Consider the following 14,426-nt stretch of genomic DNA (forward strand, 5'->3'; position numbering starts at 1 on the left):
GATTATTTCAAATCCTTGTATTTATTCTGAAGCTTCTAATATTTTCCCTGAATTTCAGATAAGCAAGATTTTAATTCAGAGCGAGATAGATTAGGAAATACCTCTTCAGAGTCTTACTCAGATTCTGATTCTGATTATGATTGTGTCTTATCATTAGATGCTTATGTGTGTGCTATCAGTGCCATGTTGGCTTGCTCTTCCTCAGAGTCATGTCATGAGGATTCAGAGTCATCCTAGGTAGCCATCATACCTTTCTTCTTCCCTCCAAAGTATTTTTTCTTTGTTTTGTCTTTCTTCAGCTTAGGACATTCATTTTTATAGTGACATGGCTACTTGCACTCATAGCAGGTAATGTCTTTTCCAGCACCTGACTTCTATCCAAATGTAGACTCAAAGCGACCATATGTCCTTCTTGATCATATGAACTTGCTTTGTCTTTTTTTCCAAATTTGGTTAACTCCTCTGTAAAGAAGAGATAACTCATCTTCTTCTTCAGATTCCTCTTCTTCTTCAGCTTGAAAGGCTTTAGTTTTTTCAGACTTTTCCATAGATTTCAGAGCCACTTATTTAAATTTTCTTTTACACTCATCCTCTTCAAGCTCTATCTCATGACTTCTTAAAGAACTTACAAGTTCTTCAAGGGTGGTGTTGTTCAGATTCTTAGACAGCTTCAGCGTAGTAACCATAGGTCTCCATCTCTTGGGTAAGCTTCTGATAATTTTCTTAACATGATATGTAATAGAGTAACCTTTGTCCAGAACATTCAGTCCTGTAACTAGAGTCTGAAACTTTGCGAACATGTTCTCAACTGTTTCATTATCCTCCATTTTGAAGGCTTAATATTTTTGTATCAAGGAAAGCTCATTAGTTTCTTTCACTTGACATTTCCTTCATGATTCATCATTAATGAATCAAATATAGACTTTGTTGTGTCTCTATTTGTAATCTTCTCATACTCAGAGTATGATATAGCATTCAGCATAATGGTTCTAGATTTATGATAGTTCTTATAATCTTTCTTTTGTTGATTAGGCATCACTCTTCTTTCTAACTTGTTATCACTACCATCAATAGGATGAATGTAGCCATGAACTATCATATCCCTTAGATCCACATCATGACCAAGAAAAAAAATTATATTTTGTCCTTCCAATAGTTAAGTTTTTCTCCATCAAAAATTATGGGTTTGGTACTATAGTGATTTATTTCATTGTTAAATGCGGGTGCAGCTGGTGAAGGGACTCCTGCCATTGTGTTTCACAAATCTAGATCTTTATCTGACATGGAGCTCTAATGCCAATTGAAGGTAATGGAAACACAAGAATGGGGGGTTTGAATTGGGTTTCTATAAAAAAAAACTTTTGCTACCCAAAACAACAAGGAGAAAACTTAGAATAAAAATAATGAACACAAATACTTTTATCCTGGTTCAATGTTAACCAAGCTACCTCCAGCCTACCCGCCAAGGTGATCTCGCCTTATCACAAGGACTTAATCAATTATAATCAAACTTGATTACAACCACAAAGACCAACTGTCAATGTCTTCTTGAGAAATTCTGACTATACCCTAGTCTCTTAAGAAAATACAACTCAAAAATTGAGATACAAAATATGTTACAAGATGCTTTTGAGAAAGCAGATTATACAAATGAATTACAAAGAATTTTACACAAAAATATTTTCTATAAAAGTGTATGAACAAATGTTTCTTGTGTGTTTGTTTTTCTTTCTCTCAAAAATGTCCACAGTATGAAATGTTCACGTAGTATTTCTTTTCTTCTCGTTTGCATTGTTCTTTTCTTCCAAAACTCCTTTATATAGACAATGAAAAGATCAATTGGAGGGCAAAAATGGAATTCATAAATGTTGTTGTATCCTTTCATAACGGTCTGTGAAAATGGGATACACATTGGTACAATAGTATAGTTCTTTTCCCATAAAATTAGTGTAATGGAAGGAATATTGATATTGTGATGTGTATTATTTTCTCACGTAAAACATTTTGATCATGTCTTCAATTATTCAGTGGCTTCAGATAGAAAGTTGATGAAGCATGCATAGAAGAAGAATCAGAGTTTGTATGAGAGAGTCTTCAGAACCTTGTCTTCAAAGTCTTTAAAATCTTGGCCATTAGAGTCTTCATAACCTTGGTCTTTAGAGTCTTCGGAACCTTGTTCTTCAGAGTCTTCAGAACTTTGGTTATCAGAGATGTTGAGCGCAAAACATTAGAGCTTGAATGTGTCATAAGCGTTGAGCAATCTTTCTAGAACACACATCTCGGAGTCAGAGTGCACTAGGTTCAGAGTCTGGTGATGTCACACGTCACTTTATTAGAGTCAGAACTTGTATCTAGTATTTACACACTTAACAAAACCATTAGGTACAAAAAATTTCTTTATGAATCTATGTAATGTTATCATCAAAACATAAGGTCAGATGCATGACCAAATCTTGTTCTTACATATGCCAGGTCCACTGTTGTTCGTTCACAGACATGAGGCACTTAAAATTTTGATTTTCTAAATTAGTAAGTCTAGTCCTATAAATGTTGTTCTTTCTCTTGCCATTGAAGAGTACGTAGTCATACATCTGACTAACAGTTTTGCAATATTTTTTATTAAAGATGATATCATAACCATGTCAATTAATTGACTCATGGACAATAATTATGCATTAAACCTTTAACAAGTAAAATATTATTAATAGATGGGAGAGAGCCATTACCAATAGTCCCAGAGTCAATATTCTTACTTGTTTGATCGCTAAACCTACGGTGCCTCCAGGCTAAAGTTCAAGACTTTGGAACATATGCCTTCTTCTCGTCATGTGTCGTAAGCATCCAGAGTCCAGGTACCATGACTGGTATTTCAACTCTGCTGCTATGGATATCTGCAACATAGACTATTTCATCTTCTGGTACCCATATCTTTTTGGATCTTTTTTTGTTAGTTCTCCCAGAGTTTTTCTTAAACTGGGATTTTTGTGCATCAAAATCATATGTGTGCCCATAAGTGAAATGGGAGTATAGAGCTTTTGGTTTTGTAGCCTTTTATTTAGAATTAGGTTTGACCCTAAAGTGTTTGGATGGCACATAATCAAGACCTCTTTTACCCTTATGCTTACTCCATAGATCATGGAAGGCATTTTGCTTCTGTCTATGTTTCATGCAAAAAAAAATTGAAGTGTCATGTCATATTTCTTTATGACATCATCATAGTTCATAAGAGCTTCTGAAAGAATCTCCTTTTCAAATTATTTACTCTTGATTTTTAAATCAGAGTTATCTTTTTCAAGAACAAAAAAAAAATCTTCCAGAGTAAAATTTTCTTTCTTCAGCTCACTAAGGGCTACAAAGTCAGTAATATGGATTACTTTCAGATCCTTGGGTCTGTTCTGAAGACTCTGAAACTTTTTAAGAATTTTACAGAAACAAGACTCTACTTCAGAGCGAGTGAGATTAGAGAATGTCTCATTAATGTCTGAATCTGAGTATGATCCAGAGTCAGATGCTTCTGAGCTAGCCATCAGTGCCACGTGCACCTACTCTTCTTTAGAGTCATAATCTGAATATTCTGAGTCGTCTTAGATAGCCATAAGAACCTTCTTCTTCTCTATGAAGAATTTCCTTTTAGGAATGAGTTTGGTACACTCATTTTTCTAATGACCAAGATGCCAGCACTCAAAACAGATGACTTTTTTGCCAACTCCAGACTTCTTCTGCCCAGAGGTTGACTCAGCTTGTCCACCTGTTCTTTTATGGCCTATAAACTTCGTGTTTCTTTTCTTTTAGAGTTAGTTGGCCTTTCCTGAGAGAATATACAACTCATCTTCTTTTTCTGAACTTTCTTCAGACTCTTCTTCTTCAGCTTGACAGGTCAGAGTTCTTCTTTGTAAACACACTTTTAATTTTATCCTTTGGTTCAAAGTTTGGACGTCTTCAGAGTTAGAATTTATTCTCTATTTTCTGCACACTTAGCAAAATAGTTAGAGTACAAAATTATTTTTTATACTTTATTATCATCAAAACTCAAGGATAATTGTAGAACAAAACTTGTTCCAACACCATGAGCATTTCGTACTAGAGGATGTATGTAGTGTTCCACATGCTAGTCCATTAAGTATAGTATACGTTTACTTTTAGTGGTATTTTAGATTAAGAATAAGCAAGGGTGGACCATATTGTGGATGTCTTACCTAGATGTTATTGAATCGCAACTATGGTCGATGATGCCATCGGTAGAAGTGAGTTTCATAAAGGCACCCCTACAATAGGACATTATTCAACTATGAGCTCGAGACACAGTAGATAGAACTTTTTATAGACCTTTTGCATTTTTGTAATCCTTTTGAGTTATATTTATATCCTTATGACTATCAATCTACTTATGTACAATAACTTGTTTTACAAACTTTTACCTCATACCCTATTAATTATACCAATACCCTTACAATAGATTTTTTTGGACCAAAATGCCCTCATATAAATAGGGTATATTTTTGAAAAAATTGGATTTTACTTCATTTTTGCTTCAAGACTTCCAGAACAACCTTTTTACCATTGTAAATCGGAACACTAAGAGTAATTCTTTCGGTTCACAAACAACATACCGCAACACTTTCCAGAAGACTTCTGGTTCGCTGCAAATTTGAGGCGTTGAACCGAAACTCTTTAATAAAGACTTACGATTTGGAAGAGTGGTTACCGGAACTCTTCGTAAAAGACTTTCGGTTTTCATTCAATTAACCGGAACTCTTCGTAAAAGACTTTCGATTTTCATTCAATTAACCGGAAATCTTTTGAAAAGTGTAACTGAATTTTCATCACACCAGAACTCTTTTTAGAAGTGTTTCGGTGCATTTTTTTATAGTGGTTCGAAAACGAGGTGCCGACGGTAGGATTCCAGACCGTAGTTTAGGACGGGGCGCATCTACATCTGCAGCAGAGTCGGCTGGCTATACAGGAGAGTCGTATGATACGTCTCTTTTGGTAAAGTACGAGCATTATGTTGCTCGCCATTTATGGTTTTGTGAGGTAAATAAACGACATATATTTGAAATTGAATAATATTTGAATATTTTATATTATATTTTATAATATGTGTTTTAATTGTTTTCAGGAAAGAGGCCCGGAGAAAGAGTTGAAGGTTGCTGGACACGGACTTAACCTAACATCGAGGATTCCACTAGCTCTTCTACAACAGATAGAGAGTTGGGTCTCTAGGTCTGGCTTATCTTCACTTCAGAGAAGTTTGAATAAGATAAACACAAATCTGGTATCTGCATTTATGGAAAGATGGCATCTAGAGACATCTTCATTTCATATGACGTTTGGTGAGATGAGCATTACTTTGGATGACGTCTCTTGTCTGCTTCACTTTCCCATCAGGGGTGTGTTTTGGAGTCCTCAAGATGTCACTGAAGAGGTTGTTGTTAAACTTGTTGTTGTCATAGGAAAGAAATTCATGCACGGATTGCCTAAACAGAGAAGTACAACATTATAGCGATTTTCTGGCAAGTAACCCATATCTGGTACAGTCAACCATTTTTGTGGTGGCTGTGAACCAAAGGATTCTATCATCAAAGATTCTCTCACTTCTGCCAACCGATTACAAAATAACTTGTCATACAAAGTTGATATTTCCTTGTCTATTATTTCCAACTCCAAGTCTCGGTGAATCATTGACCAACCATCCTCACCATATCCATGCAATGCTGCAATGACTCTAAATCCATAATTACCATCTGATACAACATTAAATACATCTTCAATGTATGACCTAATATGATTAGGAAATTGAAGAGTGAAATGTTTCTTTGATTGTGGTTGCTTCTTTGATAATTTTAACTTCTTCGAAGTTTGTGATGGTTGAGATTGCCTTTGTGAAGATTGAGATGCCTTATCAACATACTCATTTGGTTTTTAATTTCTTGGGTGGTGGACACAATGAAGTCATTGTGGGGTATGTAAGTTCTCAAACCCTACCATTTAATTCCCTTTTTCCAACAACATCTAATGACCTAAACCGTTTCCATAATTCATCTATTGCACAAGTCATATCCACCTCTGATCCACCATCTGCACCTACCTCTAACTCAACTTCCATAGTTAGTTTCCTCCAATGAACATGAACATCATCTATTGGTATCGATATACCACCTAGTGCGTATCTTCCTAACTCACAAGCACAAGGTAACCCATAAGATGTTCTAAGAGTACAACCACATATTTGCATGTTAGTTCCAACATAATCAACTCTCAATAACTCTTCAGTAATACGTCTCAAAGCAGCTCTAGACACTGAACCACGCAAATTACCATAAAATGGACTTATGTACGTGTGCTCAACTTCGTAAAAACTTTTTTTTAGAAGCTCTAATGTTGCCCAGTTGTAACCTCATGTTGTTATTCATAACTTCCCAATATTTGGCCATGTCACCTATACTGTTTCCTAACATCTGCTTTAACTTCCAATGAGCAGATTCAACTCTAAAAATAACATATTAAAAATATTAAAAATATCACATATAAAAAAGTACATAGTAAAAAATATAACACATACCGATTAGTCGTCGTATTACCCAAATGTAGCACTTGATTAATCCATGCTCCAACAAATCTCTGTCTATGTGGAGTCAACCATGTGTCTTTCACATAACTAATAAATCAACTATAATCAACACATGTCTTCTCAAGTTGATGCAATTGTTGACCATACTTAACCTCATCACTAGCTCAAACAACTTCCATCCATAATGTGTCTATCGTCTTTTGCATGTCATTCACCACATATTGTTTGTATTTTGTACCAACGTTTTTGTTAATGTGAAATCTACATAGCAAATTAATCGACCTGGAAAACACAATTTCAATTGCTTTCATCAAAGCAAGATCTCTATCTATCAAAATCACTTGTGGACACAAATCTTTCTTCACAAATAATTCTTTAAGTTTCTCCAATACCCAACAAAAATTATTTGTCTGCTTAGACTCCATATACGCAAATGCGACAGCAAAAGTCAACTCGGTTGATGTCATGTCAACATTTTCAAACAGAGGTTGTCTATATTTTTTTGTCTTGTAGGTGTTATCCATAACTAACACAATAGGACAAATATTCAACAACTTAACTGAATCAGGATGGGTCCAAAATATATCTCTCACAACTTCCGAGTCATCCCTTTTTCTACTCCAATACACATAGCATGCATCCTTAATAAGCTTAAACAAATGTTGTATCTCACTTCTAGGACCTCTTATCTCTTTTTCTATCATACTCTTATGCTTGTATATTTGCATAATCCGAGTGACATTCTCTGGATCTCGGTCTTGCAAGGAAAGCAATATGTGTCTAGGTGGTACATGTCTCTTTGTCAAATCAGCGACATGTTGCTTCTCATTTGTGGTCAACCTATCAACAAAGGAATGACTTTCTAATCTATCAAGTAAATCATGATTGTGGACCCCATATTTTACATCAATCTTCCAACCAGACCCATCTTTCGCCGGAGTCGACCTGATTTTAAATGGGCATTCACATTTCTCTGACGCACTTTGGGGTCCACTATCAGTATCCTTGTGTTTCCCACCTTCATCACAACCAAATATTAATTTGTTACTTCTCTCTCTCTCTCTCTCTCTCTCTCTCTCTCTCTCTCTCTCTCTCTCTCTCTTGCTTGTTTCCGTATCTGAACGAGTGATAATAACGGTTATTTTATTATCGATTTCAACCTCTTTAATTCATCTAATCACCTCTTCTCGTGTACCAAATCTTTGAGTGGTTAAAAACGCATCAGAAGTATCTACACATATTTGGGGAAGAATTTCCATACCTGCACAATAAAAAATAGTCAAAAAAAAAAATTTAAAAATGCAAACCGGAAGTCTTCAAGAAAGAGTTCCGGATCACAGAAATAGAACACCAGAAGTCTTTGGAAAAGACTTTTGGTGTATGTTACTTTGTTAACCGAAACACATATGATGAGTGTTCCGGAACGGTTTTTTTTCAAAAATTGAACCGGAATTCAAGTAACTCTTCCGGTATACGTTTTGCAGTATTTTGGATGTCTTTCACGAAGTCTTCCGGTTTGAAAAAAAATATCTCAGAAGATTTTTTCAATATTACGAGGGTGGATAGTGTAATTTTCGAAAGTCTCAATTGAATGATTAAAAGTGAAATGGTAAATTAATTAAAAATAGTTAAGGATAAAATTAATATTTTTAAAAAAATATAGGGGTATTGATATGAATGCAGGTATATGAAGTAAAATCGTTTTTATTTTATATATGCCATCTGATTTTACGTGTTTAAACAAAAGTGTATTACGTTGCCTACTCTTTTGTAATATATTGATGTTATTAGAACAAAGAATGTTATTTCAATCTAGCATTTGAATCTTTAATAATTGTATTTTTTATTCAAGGGTGTGTCCGGATTTTACTATCCAGAGAAACCTGCTTATAAATCATGTTGGTTAAAGATGTTAATTTTGAGTCAGGGTATTCTAGATACATCCTACTTATAAAGAATGTTTCTAGACTATGTTAATTTAGTTATGAGTGTAACTGGTAGTTACTATCTGGAGAAACCATGTGCATAAAGCATGTTGGTTACACTGTGTTAACTTTTGAGTCGGGTGTGTTCATATATTCATATGATACACTATTTCATAACATATCACATTTTTAACAATAGTCAAATATAAAATTGTATTTAATATAAAAGTAACTCCGTTTTTATAAAAGGTTTAATTGAAATACACGTATAGTGTAAAATGATTTTACACCGTCAATTAATCTTAGAAGTTGGATATTGAAATAAGTTTGACTTTTATTTTAAAAACCTATAAAGTAATACAAACGGATGATGATGATGAATCGACAGTGTAAATCTTTTTACATTGATAATGTATAGTAATTAATCCTTTTTATAAATACAATACTATATGAACACAGTTGATGTAAATTTATGGGTGCTTCCGTGTTAAAAAATTTCAATTTGATTTATTTTCAATCTTTTTGAATTTGTCAAACTCATCCATATATTCATAATCATATGCGTCTTCTAAGGCATATTGTCTTCATTCTATAGATGTTCGTGACTCAAAGTAAACTTGTATAAAATGTCTCATTTATGAAATCCATTCAATACATATAATATAGCCATCAGAATTATTTGGTAGGCTAGTTTAGAGCGGGGAAAACATTTTTGAAAAACCATGCTTAATCAAATTTTAAAAAAAAAATATAGCATGCACTTTTGCTATAAGATGGCCTATTTTAGGGAAACAAATATATTTTTCAATTGGTATTGAAAAATTAATTCTAGTAGGAATTTGAGTTTATTGTATCTTTGAATTATTGTGTATTCTCGTATAACTTCATGTAATCTTTCTTATGAGAAGTTAACTCATTAATAAGATGTTGACATACAAGTGTATGATTCACCGTCCACATACTTGTAATTTCTAAAACAACATGAAATTCGTAGTTACCATCACCAAACATATGTACAATCTTGTCAATGTATTTGTGCATAAAGACCGAAATCTCCTCGATCTATTTTATATTTGGCATAGATGGAGAATGTGAGGTTTGTTGATGTGAACACCCTCTTCTAGAACTCGTTTTGGATTATGAAAGAGCATAATTGGGATAAAGTGAGTAGACATGCTAAAATAATAATGGTGATTATTTTGTAGAATTATCACTAGGAGTTGGTATAACCTTCTTTAGAGCACTCTTAATTTTTATCTATTTCGTGGGCGTTTTCATATCAGTGGTTACTGGATAGGTTATCTTACACATCTTCTCATTAATGTACAGTTACATGTTATAATCGTCTTTCGAAAAAAATTCTTGAATTACCTTTCATTCTACCATAATAGAAATAATCTATTTACCATCTTTAATTACACCATTATCATAAAATTGAATCTTTTTTAGAAAAGTTGCTAATCAAAATGTCTTGACTTTTTGTGAGACATCGTGTCTCTGATTAACTTTGGCCTGCACCCTCTATGTGATTAACTCTGACATGCACTCGTTGATTCGCTTTTGATTGTATTTCAAGATTTGTTTCATCTTTAATTCTTCTAGAAGTTTGTATATTGTGTTTAAAAGAAATATTTAAATCAAATAAAATTGAATATGATTTTATTAATAATATATTTGAAAGAAGATTTTGATGGGATATAATTTAATTAAGAGAGATTTGGATTTGGTTTTAATGAAGAACATTCAATTTGTTGTTTTTTTGGATTAACTCTACTTTTATCTAACCCTACTCAGCTTTCCGGTTGGATTACTTTTGTTATTTAAGGAGATGGTTCTCCTTCTTTGAAGACCAGAAGTCTTGTGCATGTCGTATTTTATTTTAGTGTATCTTTGTATTTTCATTTTAATACTCTATATTAGAGGGTATTTCTTATTTTAGAAAGATAAAGTATTTGGTCTGTAATTATGATTTGAATCACGTCACATAATTGTTTTTCTTACAAACACTTGAGAGAGTGCTTGAGTGAAAGTGGGGGAATCTCAGATTCAAGGGGAGTCTGGGTTGAAATTCACAGGTAGTATTAGTAAAAGAAAACTAAAGTGGGAGAGTTTAGATGAGATTGTCTTGTACTATTTATTATTTGAGTTAGTGAATTTTATTTCATTGGGATGAAGTCCTCCAGGCATAGGTGATGTTGCATCAAATTGAATTAACAATTATTTTTCGTTATTTAATTTTTTTTATTTGTTTTTCGCTCCTTCTGAATCATATTTTCTCACAGATTGTGTCAATATTGTGTGTTACATCTTGTTGTTGATTGATCATAATTTTAATTGGTATAAGAATAGACATCATGTTCTGGTTCGATGAGATTTGGGGTTTTAATTTATTCATTTCAAGATGCAAAATGCTAAATGAGGAGGATATTTTAATAGTACATAAATAATTGATGGTATTAATTATAACTCTTTGAAGGCTCACATAGTTTCCTTTCTTAAGTACATGAATAGAAATACTTGAAAAGCAGTCATAAATGGATGTACTCCACCAAAGATCACAGTTGAAGATAACACTGCATTTGTGAAGCCTAAAAAAGACTAGTTAACTAATGAAGATGAAGTTGCACTTGATAACCCAGGTGCTCTTAATTTCATCTATAATGGAGTCGATAAAAATATCTTCAGAATCATTAATACTTTCATTGGTGCTAAGGAAGCTTGGGAGATTGTTGAAATTGTTCATGAAGGTACACCCAAAGTTCGTATGTCATGACTTCAACTTCTTACCACAAAATTTGAAAATCTAAAGATATGTGAGGATGAAACTATCTCTGAATTCAATTTCCAACTTTGTGACATTGCTAACAACTCATTTGATCTTGGTAAAAAGATGTCTCAAAAAAAAGCTTGTAAGAAAAATTCAAAGATCTATACTCAAGAGGTATGATATGAAGGTTACAGTCGTTGAAGAATTTCAAGATGTTTCCATGATGAAATTGTGGAAGTATGTCTTTGGAGGTATAATCAGGAAGTGATCAAATCGTAGATGAGAAATATATATTTATCCCTGATGATATCATGGTTTTGATGATGAGAACACCTGCTTCTAATTATGCATGAAGTCAATCATATGAATTCAAGCAATGAATGAAGTTAATGAAATCAAGCAATGATTGAAGTTAGCTCAAGCAGATTAAATTTATCTCAAGCCTCAATAAGATTCAATTGAAATTCTTATTTGATTGGTATATCCAACAAAAAGGACTTGAACCTTCAGAATGTGAAAGAGAGGAAGTATGAAAGCTCGCCAGATCATGTCCGAGTGATCAGTGCATTGTAAAAATATAAGGGAGTTTTCATAAGTAGTATGGCTAAAACACATACACACACTTAAAAGCATTTTTGAAACCTCTCATTTTCAAATAAAATTACCAAAAATATTTTTGTAACCTAGCCAGATTAATTGGAAATTGTCAAATTTACTATGACAAGTTTTTTGAACGGTCTAATCGATTAGAACAATTACCCAATCAATTAGATGAGGGTGAATCAGGTCCATAATTGATTATAATCGTATCTTAATAAATGGTAATGACTCTCTATCAAAACTTTTTATTTTGGAAAGCAATAATCGATTATTACATGTACCTAATTGAGTAGATCATTTATTTTTCTCATGGATTATTTCCTAAATTAAATCATATTTTGACCTATAAATAGAGGGTTTCCCTTTCATTTCTTCACATCAACAAAAACGTGAATATCTCACTTTTACTCTTTCTCAATCTCTCTCTAAAATTGAAATTTTGTTCCTAAGGGACAGATATTGGACACGATGTTGGAACAACTGACCCATTTCTTAAACCAGAATGACAGTAATAAAAATAGTGCATAAACCAATAAAAGCACAAGAAATTGGCAACGCGGTTCGGCGAAATCACATCTACATCTGAAGAACACTTAATCTTCTATGAAGAACAAGCCCTATGTTGTTCAACGTTTCTTTCTAATCCTAGTGACTTTCTATTTATGATTCCCTCTGGAGAATTTATATGATTTATTTGGTCACTGTTAGGTTTATTGGGATTTATGAGATTTTCATTTGATTAATTTATGAATTTAATAGAAATACACTTTCAGTATAAAAAAATTTTACACAATCACTTAATTATAACCGTTGGATATTAGGACAAGTTTGACTTTTATTTTTAAAATCTATAAAGTAATGCAAACGGGTGATGGTGATGAATCGACCGTGTAAAACTTTTTACACTGACAATGCATATTAATGAATCCCTTAATTTATTTAACTATTCTATTGAGTCATTATATAATTATATGATCTAGTGGTGTGTTTTGAATATTTTAGTGGAATTTTGGGAGGTGGAATAGAATTTATATTATTATTAATATTTTTTTAATAAAAATAAAATAGAGAGGATTGAATTAAATAGAGAAATAAGGGAACCAAGAAAATTGGGATAAGAAGTGAGATAATCAGGAATTTGATGAAATAAAGTGAAGGAAAAACATAGGGTGGAGGAGAAAAATAGAAATACTAAAAGAATAGAAGATAGGATCTATTATAATATATTAAAACTGAATCTCACACTATTTTATTAACAAATCATTCACTTACTCGCGACATCACTAAAAATCTGATGTGGCATTCTTCCAACACCATTATTTATCAACATCCATATTTTGACTCTTAAAGTACCAAATCAGTCACCACTATTAACAATAATATTAATATAAATAATAAATAATAATATAATATTTGGCTAATAATAATAATAATAATTTAATTAATTAATAAAAGAGAGATTTTGATCTAATTAATTAATTAATTTTTTTCAATATTATTATATTATTTTATTCTTAAAATCTTTAAATAATATTATTTATTTTTTGTTACTATCAGTAAAGTTTCTAATAATCATTTTACTAATACTTTTGAAAAAGAACGAAGTATTCAAATTTTATATAAAGTAACCGATGATTTTACTCTTATTCTATTTATGTGGTTGAAAATTGTGTTTTAGTAGTAATTACTAACATATTTAACTTTTTGTTTTTAGTTTTTAATATTATCATTATTATATTGTATATTAGTTACAATTTATTTTTGGTATAAATATTAGTTATAAATTTTTAGTTATACTCTTTTAATTATTATAAAAATTAATGTTTAAAAAAGGAAGAGTTTTATGAAAGAGTGAATGTAATAAAATTTTAAATTATAAATTCAGATAAATGGATATAAATTAAATTTAATAGATTTTGTTTCAGTTATAAACTCAATTAAGATATATGTGATCTTTGATTTTCTTCAATAATATTATTTTATTATTCTTCAACAGTCAATTTGTTTCACTTTTTTCTTTAAATAGATAAATTCTTCTCACTTTCTCACTGTATCTTTTAGAACTTGATGCGTATTCAAACAAAAAATAAAATGAATGGGTGAACTATTCAACACCGATTAAAAAAATTGACTTTTTTATCTTTATCTAATCCAAAAGCTCTTGGTAAGGTAAATAGATAAACTCCTCTCACTTTCTCTCTCACACATATCTTTTAGAATTTGATGCATAACCAAACAAAAAATGAGATGAATGGGTGAACTATTCAACACCGATTAAAAAAAAGTGATTTTTCTATTTTATCTAATCCAAAAACTCTTGGAAGGTAAACAGATAAATTCTCCAACCTATAATTAAGGACTATTAGAAATTTTGGTTTAATTTCCTTCCTCTTTCTTCATAATTCTAAAATTGTAGTATTTATGCTTTCTTTCGGATATAAATTCTTATTTATTTCTTTAGTATAAATTTTAATTATTATCTTAATTATATTTTATACTCATAATTATTTTGATATATGTTGTTTACTGTCGTTGTAATAAAGATGCACATAAATTTACGGAT

This window comes from Lathyrus oleraceus, chromosome 2 (genome assembly GCF_024323335.1).
Source record: "Lathyrus oleraceus cultivar Zhongwan6 chromosome 2, CAAS_Psat_ZW6_1.0, whole genome shotgun sequence".
Classification (NCBI taxonomy): Eukaryota; Viridiplantae; Streptophyta; class Magnoliopsida; order Fabales; family Fabaceae; genus Lathyrus; species Lathyrus oleraceus.